Raw genomic sequence first — 12,704 nt, forward strand, 5'->3', positions numbered from 1 at the left:
GGCCAGAGAATCTCATCCACATCACAGGCTATATTGGCCCCAGCCAGGCAGTGGGGGTAAAATCCTCTTGCATGCCTGATCCACCCCTGGCATGCATCTACTGATATGTCTAGGCAGGCCTCTTCCATGGCCTGAAGGAGGTGAACACGGACATAAGGTTCTCGGTCATACACTTTCCACCGCCATGCCGAAAATAACTCCTCTATCGGGTTTAGAAAGGGAGAGTATGCAGGCAGAAAGATATTAGAAAACCTTGGGTTATTGGTAAACCAGTCACGAACCAGAGCAGCGCGATGGAAGCTGACGTTATCCCACACAACAACGTAGTGAGGCTGCTCTGGCTGTGCTGGTTCCCTGTAGTCCAGCTGGAACATATGTTGTCTTAAACCATCAAGAAAAGCAAGGAGAAGCATAGTGTTATAGGGTCCTAGTACGGCATGGCGGTGGAGTACCCCTCGTTGGCTGATGGCTGCGCACATAGTGACATTCCCCCCACGCTGACCAGGGACATTTACAATAGCCCGATGGCCAATTATGTTCCTCCCCCTTTTCCTTCTTTTGGTCAGGTTAAAACCTGCCTCATCCACAAAGATCATTTCATGGGGAACAGGCCGTCCTTCAATCTCAAAGATTCTCTGCAAAACACATAACACAGTAGAGTCAATCGGTACCCTGAACCACAGTTCAAGAGTGCTGAAATGGCAGCATAAACTGCCATGCTGTGATGGTACACAATACTTTATACAGTATCAAAACTCATACCTGAACATATTCCACACGTTGGTTTTTCACTCTGTCAGAGTTTCGTTCGAAAGGGACTCGGTATGCCTGTTTCATCCGGAATTGATTCTTTCGGAGGATGCAGTCAATTGTGGAGAGGCTGATGGCATTTATGCCTCGAAAAAGATGATCATCCTCAATCACTCTCCTTTGAATCTCTTGCAGGCGGATTACATTATTTGCAATTACCATGTTTACAAGTTCCCTCTCTTGCTCCTCCGACAAAAGCCTTAACCTGCCTCCACCAGGTGGTCGTCTCTGTGTCCTACAAAAATAGAAGCACTCATTACTGTAACTGTCACACATTCATTTTACAGGCAAATAATGGAAACATACTGAAACTCAAGACACATAAGTTCAGTAACTTACACGTTACTGTACAAAGCAGTCTTACTGCAAGTACACCTACCTGTTTTCCTCCCTGAAGGTTCTGATGATGGAGACAACAGTGAAGCGACTCAAATTTGGTTGTACTCGTTGCCCAGCCTCCCTCATAGTCATCCCATGGACAAGGACATGGTCAACTAAAGTGGCTCGAATTTCATCCGAGACTGACTGTCTTCTTGCCCTTGCTCTTCCCCTTCCTTGTCGCCGTCGTTCTCCACCTCCACCTCCTTCACCACGTCCTCCTCCACCTCTCCCTCCTCCTCCACCACCTTCCTGTTGTCCTAGACCACCTCCTCCTCCTCTTCCACCACGTCCTCCTCTTTCACCACGTCCTCCTCTTTCACCATGTCCTCTTCCTCCACCACGTCCTCCTCCTTCAACACGTCCTCTTTCTCCACCACGTCCTCTTCCTTTGCATCTCTTTGGATCCATTGTTTCAAACCTGAATGAGCTGACTTTGGCCCTTTTATCTATCCATCGCAGGTTCTGATTGGTGTGTGCTAAATTTTGACTCCTAGTGTTTCCACCTGGTTAATTGTGTGCTAATTGAGCTCAAGCTATGCTGACTTAAGTTAACATTATTGAATGCTAGTGCTTTCTAAATGACTACATGGTGTAAGCACTGTAAAATGTAGGGATTTGTGTGTAGAGCTTTGCAGTAACAGTTCACCAAATTTGAGTCATGTGTCAAAGCAGGGAATAGTGTTTATAGTTCAGGGAAATGGGTGAGCTTTTTGAACAATAGCGTTACGGTTTTGAAATTTTAGTTTAGAGGCCTGGTTATAGTGTTTAGGCAATCGAGAAAAACTGTAAAGACCAACTCGAGCTACAGCTCCCCCAATGTTCCAAGAGAACGAAAGATAAATCTTGTGAACATTCATTCTTGTTAACTTTAAATTTGATGTCATCATATACTTGAGAAAAAAAATGCAGATGTTTTAGCATTATGGATAATGCTATTAACTGACATATGTTAGTATCTTGTCATTTTAGGTTTTCTTGTTTTGTTTAACAGGCAACAGACGGACTGAAAAGGACCACAATATTGTTTTGCCCTCCAGGTGGGCACGTCTCAGTAGCTCTGACATTACATGAAAATTATGAATATCAGTGAGTCTGTGGGTTTGGTGGGATTGGATAGACATGTTGCGGGAGCAGGTGGTAATGGTCAGAAATTACATTGGAGTGGTATTTAAATGAATAGTTCTGAGCAGGGCTCTTATTGCTCTTCCTGACAAGCTACAAGCTCCCCTGACACCACTTACAGTCTCCTTACTCTTTCAGGTAGTCACCCTGTGTTCCTCCCTCTTCTTTAGGCAAAATCCAAAAATGTCCTTCCACATTCCTCTTCTTAACACTGCACCTACCGAACACCTCTTCAGCTGCAATCCTCAAAATCTAAAGTCATCTTCAGTACAATAAGTGTGAGCCCTGGTACAGGAGTAGAAGTGGAAACAGGAGGGAAAGAAGTCACCAACACCTGTGATGTTGCAATGAGCTTGACAGAGTGGCAAAGTGGAAGCGATCTAAATCTTGGATTAGTCACCAACACTTGGGAAGCATACATATGTGCAGTAAGTGCATTATTTTCTTTCTTTTTTATTTTAGAGGGTTGATTGTTACTGATAATGTCTTGTAAATGATACTATTTGATAATGTGTCATTTGTTTCTGCTGGGACAGTCATTTGTCCATGACTGACGTCTTCTGTTCTCACCGTGGAGCAGCATTATGAAAAGATTTCCTAGAAGCTGTGAGCAGGTTTCAGCACCCCTTTTTGTCACAGTATGCGCACGTTTTAACCGTGTTGAGAAATCTCACTGTAGTTTCACACATCAGTTCAGTGGAAACAGCAGGAGGAAGTAGCTGGTGTGGTGCAACAATAGCAACATACAACATAGAAACAAAAACACGCAAGACATAAAACTGTTTTTAAAGGACGAGCTGACACAGAAAAACTAAAAAGACATGTCATTAAAATCAACTCTGAGTTTGATTCAAAAGTCTGTGTGATTAAGAGCAGTTAAGGGGTCATGTTTTCTTGTGTACAGACACTGACCATCCAGTGGTGACTGAGTTGCTGAAGACTTTATAAGGATTTAGTGAGTAAACTAACCACACTCAATATCTATAAGTTCTAAAAAGCCCTTAAAAGGCGATAAGTGCACACATGTAGAGGTCACATTGGTCACTGCAGCGGTCATGTTGTTCAAGGCGAGCTACACCTCCCAGTGCATGTATGTTGGTGGGACCAGAGCTTTATACAGATTAGAAAACAGTTTGGTTAGTTGCAACCTTGGAACTGCATTTAGAACATTTAGTGTTTAAAATACAAGTTTTTAAACCATTTAAATAAATGTAGATAATAATTCTAATGGCTGATTCTAGAGTCTAATACTTAAAATAAACCTTAGAATTGCTCAGATGCTTTCTAGTGTAGAACGTAAGTTAAGCATGTTTCTGAATTTTTGTTAGGTTAGCAGGATATAACCTAACATATATGTAAGGTTATATCCTGCTAACCAAACACTTACGCTCTCAGTTTAATGACATAACTGTAGATTGACACAGACGTGTCATTTTCCAATCAGTCGGTTGCTGCTAATTCACGAGTTAAAAACAATACAACAATACAACAGTGCAACATGTACCAGAAACTATGTTTGAGTCATGATGTGAGTGCTTAGTGCTCTGGAATACAAATCAGCGTAGTACAACTCTTTGATCAGATGTCATTTAGAATAAGCTGTCGATCTTTAGGCCCACAGAAACGCTGATGCAGGAAGTTTGGCTCTCTGAAAGCAGCTGGGCATCTAGTGGAAGTATGTTGTGGATCCAAATCCTTTTGAATTAGCCATTAAACACAGTAAAACTGTGAACCTCTTAGATCCAATCTTCTCAATTGCTCATCTCGCAGAAGATAAAAGGGAAGACCTCTTCACTGGAAAAAAAGGCCATGTTGGATTTACTTGATTCAATAATGGACATTTGTTGCACACAAATGTTTTGGCAGAAAATTAAACAACTGAGTTAAATCAACACAACTTTTTCATATTCAATAAACCTGTGCATTTTGTGTTCCTAAAACACAATTGAAACATGTTCAGATGGAGTAAGTTGAGCTCTTGGAATGTTTTAATCCTTCACAATTTTGTCATTTTATTTCAACACTATTCAATAACTTTTACCCCAATACTACTTGGTCACTTAAATACTACATGTTGTCTTCATATTACATAATGTTCAACAAAGTCTAGATCCTGGTTACCATAAAAAGTGAATGGATTTACAATGACTACCATCCTCCGGGTTGCAGGAGGGCTGGGAAATAACCCTGAAATGATAGGTTATGAGGCAGGGTACACCCTGGACACCTCACCAGTCTTTCACATAGAAACAAACAACCATTTCACAGGTAATTTAGAATCACCAGTTAACCCTAACTGCTTGACTTTTAACTGTGGGAAGAAACCAGAATACCCAGAGAGAAGCCACTGCAAACTAGCCAGAATGTGGATTTGAACCCAGGACCTTCTTACTGTGAAGCAACAGCACTAACCACCATGCCAACAATCTAGGAAACACAGGAAAGCTATGATTTCTTGTATTTGATGCAGAATTTTTTTGTTTTTGTCCTTGACAGGTTAATCCACAATAAATAGCAACAGCATGCACGTGGTGTGTGTAGTTCTCTGCCTCTTATAACTCCACTGATTTTCCTGCAGTTTGAAATCTTGTGCGATCTTGTGAATTTCATGAGTTCAGCAACTAACCACTCTTACTAGATTGTATCAGGTCGTCTCAACAAGAACAAATTAAGTTTTTGAATTCCATGCAAATCCTACATGATTTAATTACGTTCATAGAAACATGAAATTATTGTGTTCAAATTACAAGTTAGACTTTTTTAATGTAACAACCACCCAACTTACTTTTTTTGGTATACCAAAAAAAGTAGAGGCGGCTGCTCGACTTGACTGAGATGGATGCCTTCCTGAAACCACGATCTAAAGAGCGTGAGTCTGAAACCCGTGCAGTGTCACAGGATTTAACATTGCTATATTATTGACTTACTTCACTTGAACATGATATGAACAATTTAATCTAGCCTCTCTGCATATCATGTAGTTTCTACACTATATAGTTACACTTAACTTTAAAGCACGAGGCAATTGTGTTAAATACACACAAGATGCTTATGTAAATCCAAGAGATGGCCAATACACACACCTACACACACACACACACACACACACACACACCCCACATTCCTTCAAGTTGTTTAATTATATAAAATCCCCTCAAAACTTAACTCTCTCTCTCTGACTTACACGACTTAACAAAGTTTAAACTTTTAAATGTTAAAATCACTTCATTACATTTTCTTTGTTATTCTCAGCATATTAAGCAAATTTAAATATTGTTATAAGGTCCACTCCATCTGTCTTTTAATTAAAGTAATTTTGACATACAACCTATTCTGGTGGAGGTTACTGAAAATTATTCTGACATGATGAGGAAACTTTGGTATTTCCACACACACAGCATCAAGGGAATAACATTTTGTAAATGTTTGTGTGCGGTTTGTCACACAGTGTTTTGCTAGTTAAATGTACAGCTGCTGTATCTCTCAGACATAGACAAAGATGTAAGACAGACAGGAGTGGAGAGGAAGAAGAGACGTTATATTTAAAGGTAAGGAAACCGTTCACTGCTCACTGGTTTTTGATAAACTGCAGATTTAAAGACTACATGTAGTGTCATCATTGTTAATAGAATATTGGATCTGTGTATGAATGGGCGAATCAGGGATGCTGTGTAAAATGTTTTGTCTGTTGACATTTATATTTTCAAATGTCAAGAAGTCAAACAAAGGAAGAACACACAATGACACATTTTTAATTTTATTCATCAAAATTATTTATTAATCAAACAGACATAACATTGTTGTTTTTCATCCCCTCAAAGAAATTCATCTTCAAAACACCACAGATATCACATAGAAATGATATCTCAGCTCTGTAGAGGAGGGAATCACAATAAAGCAGTTTATTTCAAGTTGTAGATTCAAGCTGCTCTTCATACTTTGGGCCACAAGATGTCACCAAAGAGCACGGTGTTGAAAGGGTTCGAGTAATGAAACCTTTTTCAATACTAGCTTCAGAAGTTCTGTTCTGTTCCTCATATCAAAAGCTGCTAAAAGGCATCTTTTAAGTTAAGAATCACTGTAGATAAGGAAACACACGGTGACCACTCTGCTACTGTTACGGTCGCTGACCTCTAGGCTCTCCCCATGTGAGAGAGCTTTTTGTCCTCCTTCTGTGTTGCTGCTATGCCTCGTAAGCACAGCTGAGATGTCTTGCAGCTTGTAGGCCACTGAATAAAGACTGCCATCTCAAAACACCATGCCCTTTTTCTTTCCATTTTCCTGGGCGTTGAGTTGCAGTGATTTGGATGGGCTGTGGTTGTGTGAAACTTTTAACAGTTGGTGTGACTGTTTCTTTTGTTCTTTTAAAGGTGTGTCTTTATATGAGTAACTGTAATCAGTCAGAAAACAGTTGTATTGGGCAGAGTGCACCTTAGGAAAAAAGGTTTCTTCCTCACTTGGTTTCTTGTCTTTTTAAATAATGTATCCTTTTTATTGGAAGGATGACTGCATATTAACCAAATTCACTTTTGCTCTATTAGGCAAAATTGCTTAATAATACTTACAGTTCAAATACAGTCTCCATCACTGGTTACTACAACAGAGTGTTAGGGCCACATTGAGGAGAGAAAATATTCATCGTTTTGACAATAATGTTGAAATTTTAACATTAAGGTCAAAAATCTATTTTGGAAAAAAAGCCAAAATTCGGCTTTTTTCAAGAAAAAGTAAATGTGGAGATTAAAGTTGTGTCAAGTCAAACTGCTACAGTTGCTATAGCCTCTGAGTTAGTGAAATCATACTTCAGAGTCTGTTTTAGCAACAAGGAAATGACTTCCGTTTAGCACATAAACACGGCGTGATGAAAAGATGGCGTAGAAAGCTGCATTTTTACGCACAAGTGCGGAAGAGTTGGCTGGATTTGTACCAAAGGAAATGTCTGGCAGTGCACAGATGCGAGGTTATCATTGGTTACATCCTCGTGCATTAAAGACGATGTACAGTTGTGGTCAAAAGTTTACATACACTTGTAAAGAATATAACATAATGGCTCTACCGAGTGTCCCGTTATTTCTAAAACTCTGATTTTTCTCTGATAGAGTGATTGGAAGAGATACTTCTTTGTCACAAAAAACATTCATGAAGTTTGGTTCTTTAATGACCCTATTATGGGTTAACAGAAAAACGTGATCACATCTGCTGGGTCAAAAATATACATACAGCAGTGCTAATATTTGGTTACATGTCCCTTAGCCATTTTCACTTCAATTAGGCGCTTTTGGTAGCTATCCACAAGCTTCTGGTTGAATCTTTGACCACTCCTCTTGACAGAATTGGTGCAGTTCAGTTAAATTTGATGGCTTTCTGACATGGACTTGTTTCTTCAGCATTGTCCACGTTTTCAATGGGGTTTAAGTCAGGACTTTGAGAAGGCCATTCTAAAACCCTTATTCTAGCCTGATTTAGCCATTCCTTTACCACTTTTGATGTGTGTTTGGGGTCATTGTCCTGTTGGAACACCCAACTGCGCCCAAGACCCAACCTTCATGCTGATGATTTTAGGTTATGTTGAAGAATGTGAAGGTAATCCTCCTTCTTCATTGTCCCATTTACTCTCTGTAAATCACCAGTTCCATTGGCAGCAAAACAGCCCCACAGCATAATACTCCCACCACCATGCTTGATTGTAGGCATGGTGTTCTTGGGGTCAAAGGCCTCACCTTTTCTCCTCCAAACATATCGCTGAGCATTGTGGCCAAAAAGCTCGATTTTTCTTTCGTCTGACCAGAGAACTTTCCTCCAGAAGGTCTTATCTTTGTCCATGTGATCAGCAGCAAACTTCAGTCGAGCCTTAAGGTGCCACTTATGGAGCAAGGGCTTCCTTCTTGCACGGCAGCCTCTCAGTCCATGGAGATGCAAAACACGTTTAACTGTGGACAATGACACCTGTGTTCCAGCAGCTTCTAATTCTTGGCAGATCTGCTTTTTGGTGATTCTTGGTTGACTCTTCATCCTCCTGACCAATTTTCTCTCAGCAGCAGGTGATAGCTTGCGTTCTCTTCCTGATCTTGGCAGTGATGAAACAGTGCCATGCACTTTATACTTACAAACAATTGTTTGCACTGTTGCTCTTGGGACATGTAGCTGCTTTGAAATGGCCCCAAGTGAATTTCCTGACTTGTTCAAGTCAATAATTCACTTTTTCAGATCCATGCTAAGCTCCTTTGACTTTCCCATTGTAGCATTTGTGGGCGTTTGTATCCAATGAGCCCTATTTAACCTGTCTAAGAGAAGTCACCAGCTGTGGTCACTCATAATCACTCACAAGAAGTTAAGAGGCCACGCTATGAAGCTCAGTTCACTGACAACTTTCTAAGTCATCAAAATTGCTAATTCATGTTGCTGTATGTATATTTTTGACCCAGCAGATGTGATCACTTTTTTCTGTTAACCCATAATAAAGTCATTAAAGAACCAAACTTCATGAATGTTTTTTGTGACAAAGAAGTATCTGTTCCAATCACTCTATCAGAGAAAAATCAGAGTTTTGGAAATAACGGGACACTCAGTAGATCCATTATTTAATATTCTTTACAAGTGTATGTAAACTTTTGACCACAACTGTATGTTGTATCCCAAGGCAGCTGATTCAAATTGTTTCATTAACTCAAGTACAAAAGGCATTTTGTAGAGGCTTTAGCATCCATGGCAGTTTGCCACGAAACTGTTATCCTCCCATTTAAACTGAATTTTGACTTTATTTTCAAAATGATAAACAATATATTTTTTTCCTTGATGTGATCCTAATGCTCATCGGTAAGTCACTGTCAGGTAACAGTAAAAATCTTAATGATGACAACAGTAATTTTTTATATCTAATCTCTAGAGTCTCTTCAGAGTCTATCACTACACACCCACCGAGTGTTGTAACATAAGCAACACTCAACACTTTCCTGTTGCAACTCAAAGGGTTGTTTTCAGAATTTAATGCACCAACTAAACAGCCAACAACTGTCCTTTCTGTCAAAATGAATATATAATGTACAAGCGTGAGTGTCTATGTTGAATCATCTAGGTAAGGAAATTTTAAAAAGTTGATTCTGTTCATCTGGACGTACTGTTTTCAGTCTGAGAAATATTTTGTCACTCATCCAATTGACTTCTTCAGGTAGGTGCACGGTTTTCTTAAACCAGAACGACTTAACATGGGAATTGCTGTTAATACTCAGTGACAATATTTTGAGAAGATCAGAGATTTTATTATGGAGGCAGATGAAACAATGGTCTTGTATGATGTTACATCTCTCTTCACTTGTGCAAGTCACTGAAGCATTGGTTGTAGTTTGTAAGAGATTACAGGATGACCCCAACCTCAACAACAGGACCACTCTCAGCACTGACCAAGTGTGTTTGTTCTTGAAACTGTCTTCATTCCTCATATTTCAGGGTAAGTACTACAGGTACAAAAAAAAGTGAGAGAGAGGGTGACAGAAAGAAATATAAACAAGCAAGGTTCCGGTTGTTCACTTCAAAGATCTGGCTCTAAGGCTACATTCACACTGCAGGCGAAAGTGCATCAAATCCGATTATTTTTGACCCTATGCAACACATATCTGATCATGGTATGATAGTGTGAACGGCACAAATCCGATATTTTCAAATCCGATCTGGGTCACTATCGTATGTGGTACTGAATCCGATACATATCTGATGTTTTAGAAAGCGACTGCTGTTTGAACGGTCATGTCGCATTAAATCCGTCTTTTACGTCGCCCACACAAGACAGACGCCAATTATCAGCGCCGTTGAAGGCAAACAAGAAAGCATGGCGGCAGAAACTGGAGACAGAGCGAGTTAATGGACAGAAGCTGAGGTTTTGGACTTGATTAGCATATGGGGAGACAATTCTAAAGAAATTGACAGTCTACTGCAACAACACCTACTACTACTAGCTCTGTAGCCCCATTTTTACTTCCGTAAACAGAGCACATTGTGTGTGAAATCTTCTTTTGCACATGCAGGCCGCTTTTAGAGCCATGAACGTTCACACTAGAGCGCATTTGCGGTCACATTTCATTTGTAGTGTGAACAACCAGACAAAAAATATCGGATGTGATGAAAAAATCGGAATTGAGCATTAAGACCTGCAGTGTGAACATAGCCTTAGAGCCGACACATCACTAGTTACCATGACAATGTACCAGGATAGTACCATGTGATTGCCAAACCCATGGCCACACTTTAAACTTTGTAACACTTGTATTTTCATTCCTTTTTTGAACACAATAACACACTTTAGTTTCCAATAAGTTTATTGATTAGTTTGGATACATGTGTTCTTTACTTATGTATTCATATCAGTTCATTACTTTGATTTTGGCTAACTTTTGTTTCTTTTACTTCTAACCTGCCATGATCCAGGGAGTTGCCAGACAAAGGTGGAGGCTAGGGTTTGAAACCATTAAATGCAAAGAGGGATAATTGGACGGCACCACCACTTCCTGCTGAAGGGGAGAATGTGTGTTTTCTTTAATTAAATACAAAGTATTTGTATTTAATTAAATATTGAGTTTGGGGTTTATTAGTTTTGATTTTCTTCTTTGGTGTTTATTATCAAACCAGACTGTACTGCACTGTTTGTTGTTTACAATTTTGTTTTGTTTAGTTACCCCGCTTGTGTCATAGTGGTCTGATCAGCCATTATATATACCTCTGTGTGTCATTTCATGTTTAAATCAGTTATGTTTGTTTGGGCTGTTGCTTGGTTTGCTAAGGTTGCAGTCTTTGCCTGAGTTTAGTTTTGTTTCATTGACCTCTTTCATTAGCTCAATATTTATTACTTTTGTAAACATAATTTTTGGGTTAAATGGCAACCCTATTTTTCAAATCATTCCTGTGACTCCTCCTGTTTTCAACTCAGTCCATCACATACCAACAAAATGAAGATGTATACAGAATTAATGGAAAGCCACAGAAAACGAAAGTCGTCCTCTTCTACCGAGCCACCTATGAAGAATGCAGATTCTTTCACTGGCTCAAGGCGGGTAACGCAAGCAACGTTTGAGAAGCTTCTGCTTATATCAATAGTTGATGCCACTGCTGCAGAAGCTACCAATGTTCAATACAAGAGGCTGTCTTGGTCTGCTTTTGCAAAATGTCAAGCTCTGTGGAATAAAACCAGTAGGTCAATCATGGCTTATGAAAGAGTGGAACGTGAGTGCAAGTTGCAGTTTCTTTGACCCAACCAGACTCATGGGAGCTCCCTGTTGTGTGCATTCATAAAGAGCAAGGAGAGAAAGCAATCTGCAATGTTTGCACTCCATAAAGATGTAAGTTGATGAAACTTGTTTTTAACCTCCTAGAACCTGGTGTCCACATATGTGAACATCACATTTTGGGATGTCTAGACCAAAATACTTCTCTACAAGGGCCTAATATCCACTTACGAGGAAATTATGCTGCCACTGTTCTATCAAAATTTGAAACAAATGCCCTGTGGATCTCGTTTTTCTCAAAAACAAAAATTAGGTAAAAAAAAAAAGGGGAATTCTAGGTTTTTACATTCTTTAGGTCCCAATCAACGCAAATAGCAAAGAAAAATTAAAAATGCATGCCATGAAAGAGTTCGGGTCTTAGGAGGTTAAATAATAATGTGTGAATTTTTGGATACTCGACCCACCTCTGGTCATAACTTACCTGTTAGCTCGGGGTGCAAATGAGGAGACATGCCCGGGTTTGTGGCATTATCATCATCTGAGTGGACAGAATCAGATTGATTGTAAATATCTGTGTATCTGTAACTGTAATGTTTTCTTAATATTTCAATAAATCAGAGCTGATTTCAAACAAAGTTTACTGATCCAGGACTGGAAATATCGGCTCAACTGCACCCATTTGCAATCCTGTTTCTGAGCCGCTCACATCACTTGACATTTTTCTAAGTACAGGTCATTCCACATAAATTTATCAAACACCTCCCATCTGACCAACCCTTAGTTACAAGAAATAACACCACTGTCTGTAAAAAAGTGAATCCACCCTAACACCACCTGTGTTTCTGTGACTACACTCCCACTGTTGGGAACCTGACAAATAACCAGAACAAAGTCTGGAATAAAAGCTGACAGACTGCAATGCTGAGTCACATTTTTTGAGTCATATTTGAGTCATATTTTCTGAGCTTAATGCTGTGACCTGTTTTACAGTTGGTGGCACCTAAACGACTTAACTCTAGAATTAAACACACCCTCGTTTATGGGTGAAGCAACAGCCTTTGTAAAGTGAAGGTGAATGAAGTTCCGCCCCTCACATCACTTACCTGAGACAAACAAGGAAACAGACTCTTTTTCTTCTTCAGTGAAGACAGACGCACAGACGATCAGACTGAGCTC

The 12,704-nt window shown here is 39.7% G+C and overlaps 1 protein-coding gene across 1 annotated transcript in view; it reads right to left on the bottom strand.

Annotated features, from left to right (window-relative positions):
* LOC146578426 (T-cell surface protein tactile-like) overlaps nt 1-12,704 on the bottom strand; it is a 553,052-nt gene that overhangs the window by 26,148 nt on the left and 514,200 nt on the right. The window lies entirely within an intron of this gene.

Source organism: Mchenga conophoros, linkage group LG3, assembly GCF_057382185.1.
Source record: "Mchenga conophoros isolate Kocher_MC1m ecotype Shallow Benthic linkage group LG3, M_conophoros_male_GT1.1, whole genome shotgun sequence".
Lineage (NCBI taxonomy): Eukaryota > Metazoa > Chordata > Actinopteri > Cichliformes > Cichlidae > Mchenga > Mchenga conophoros.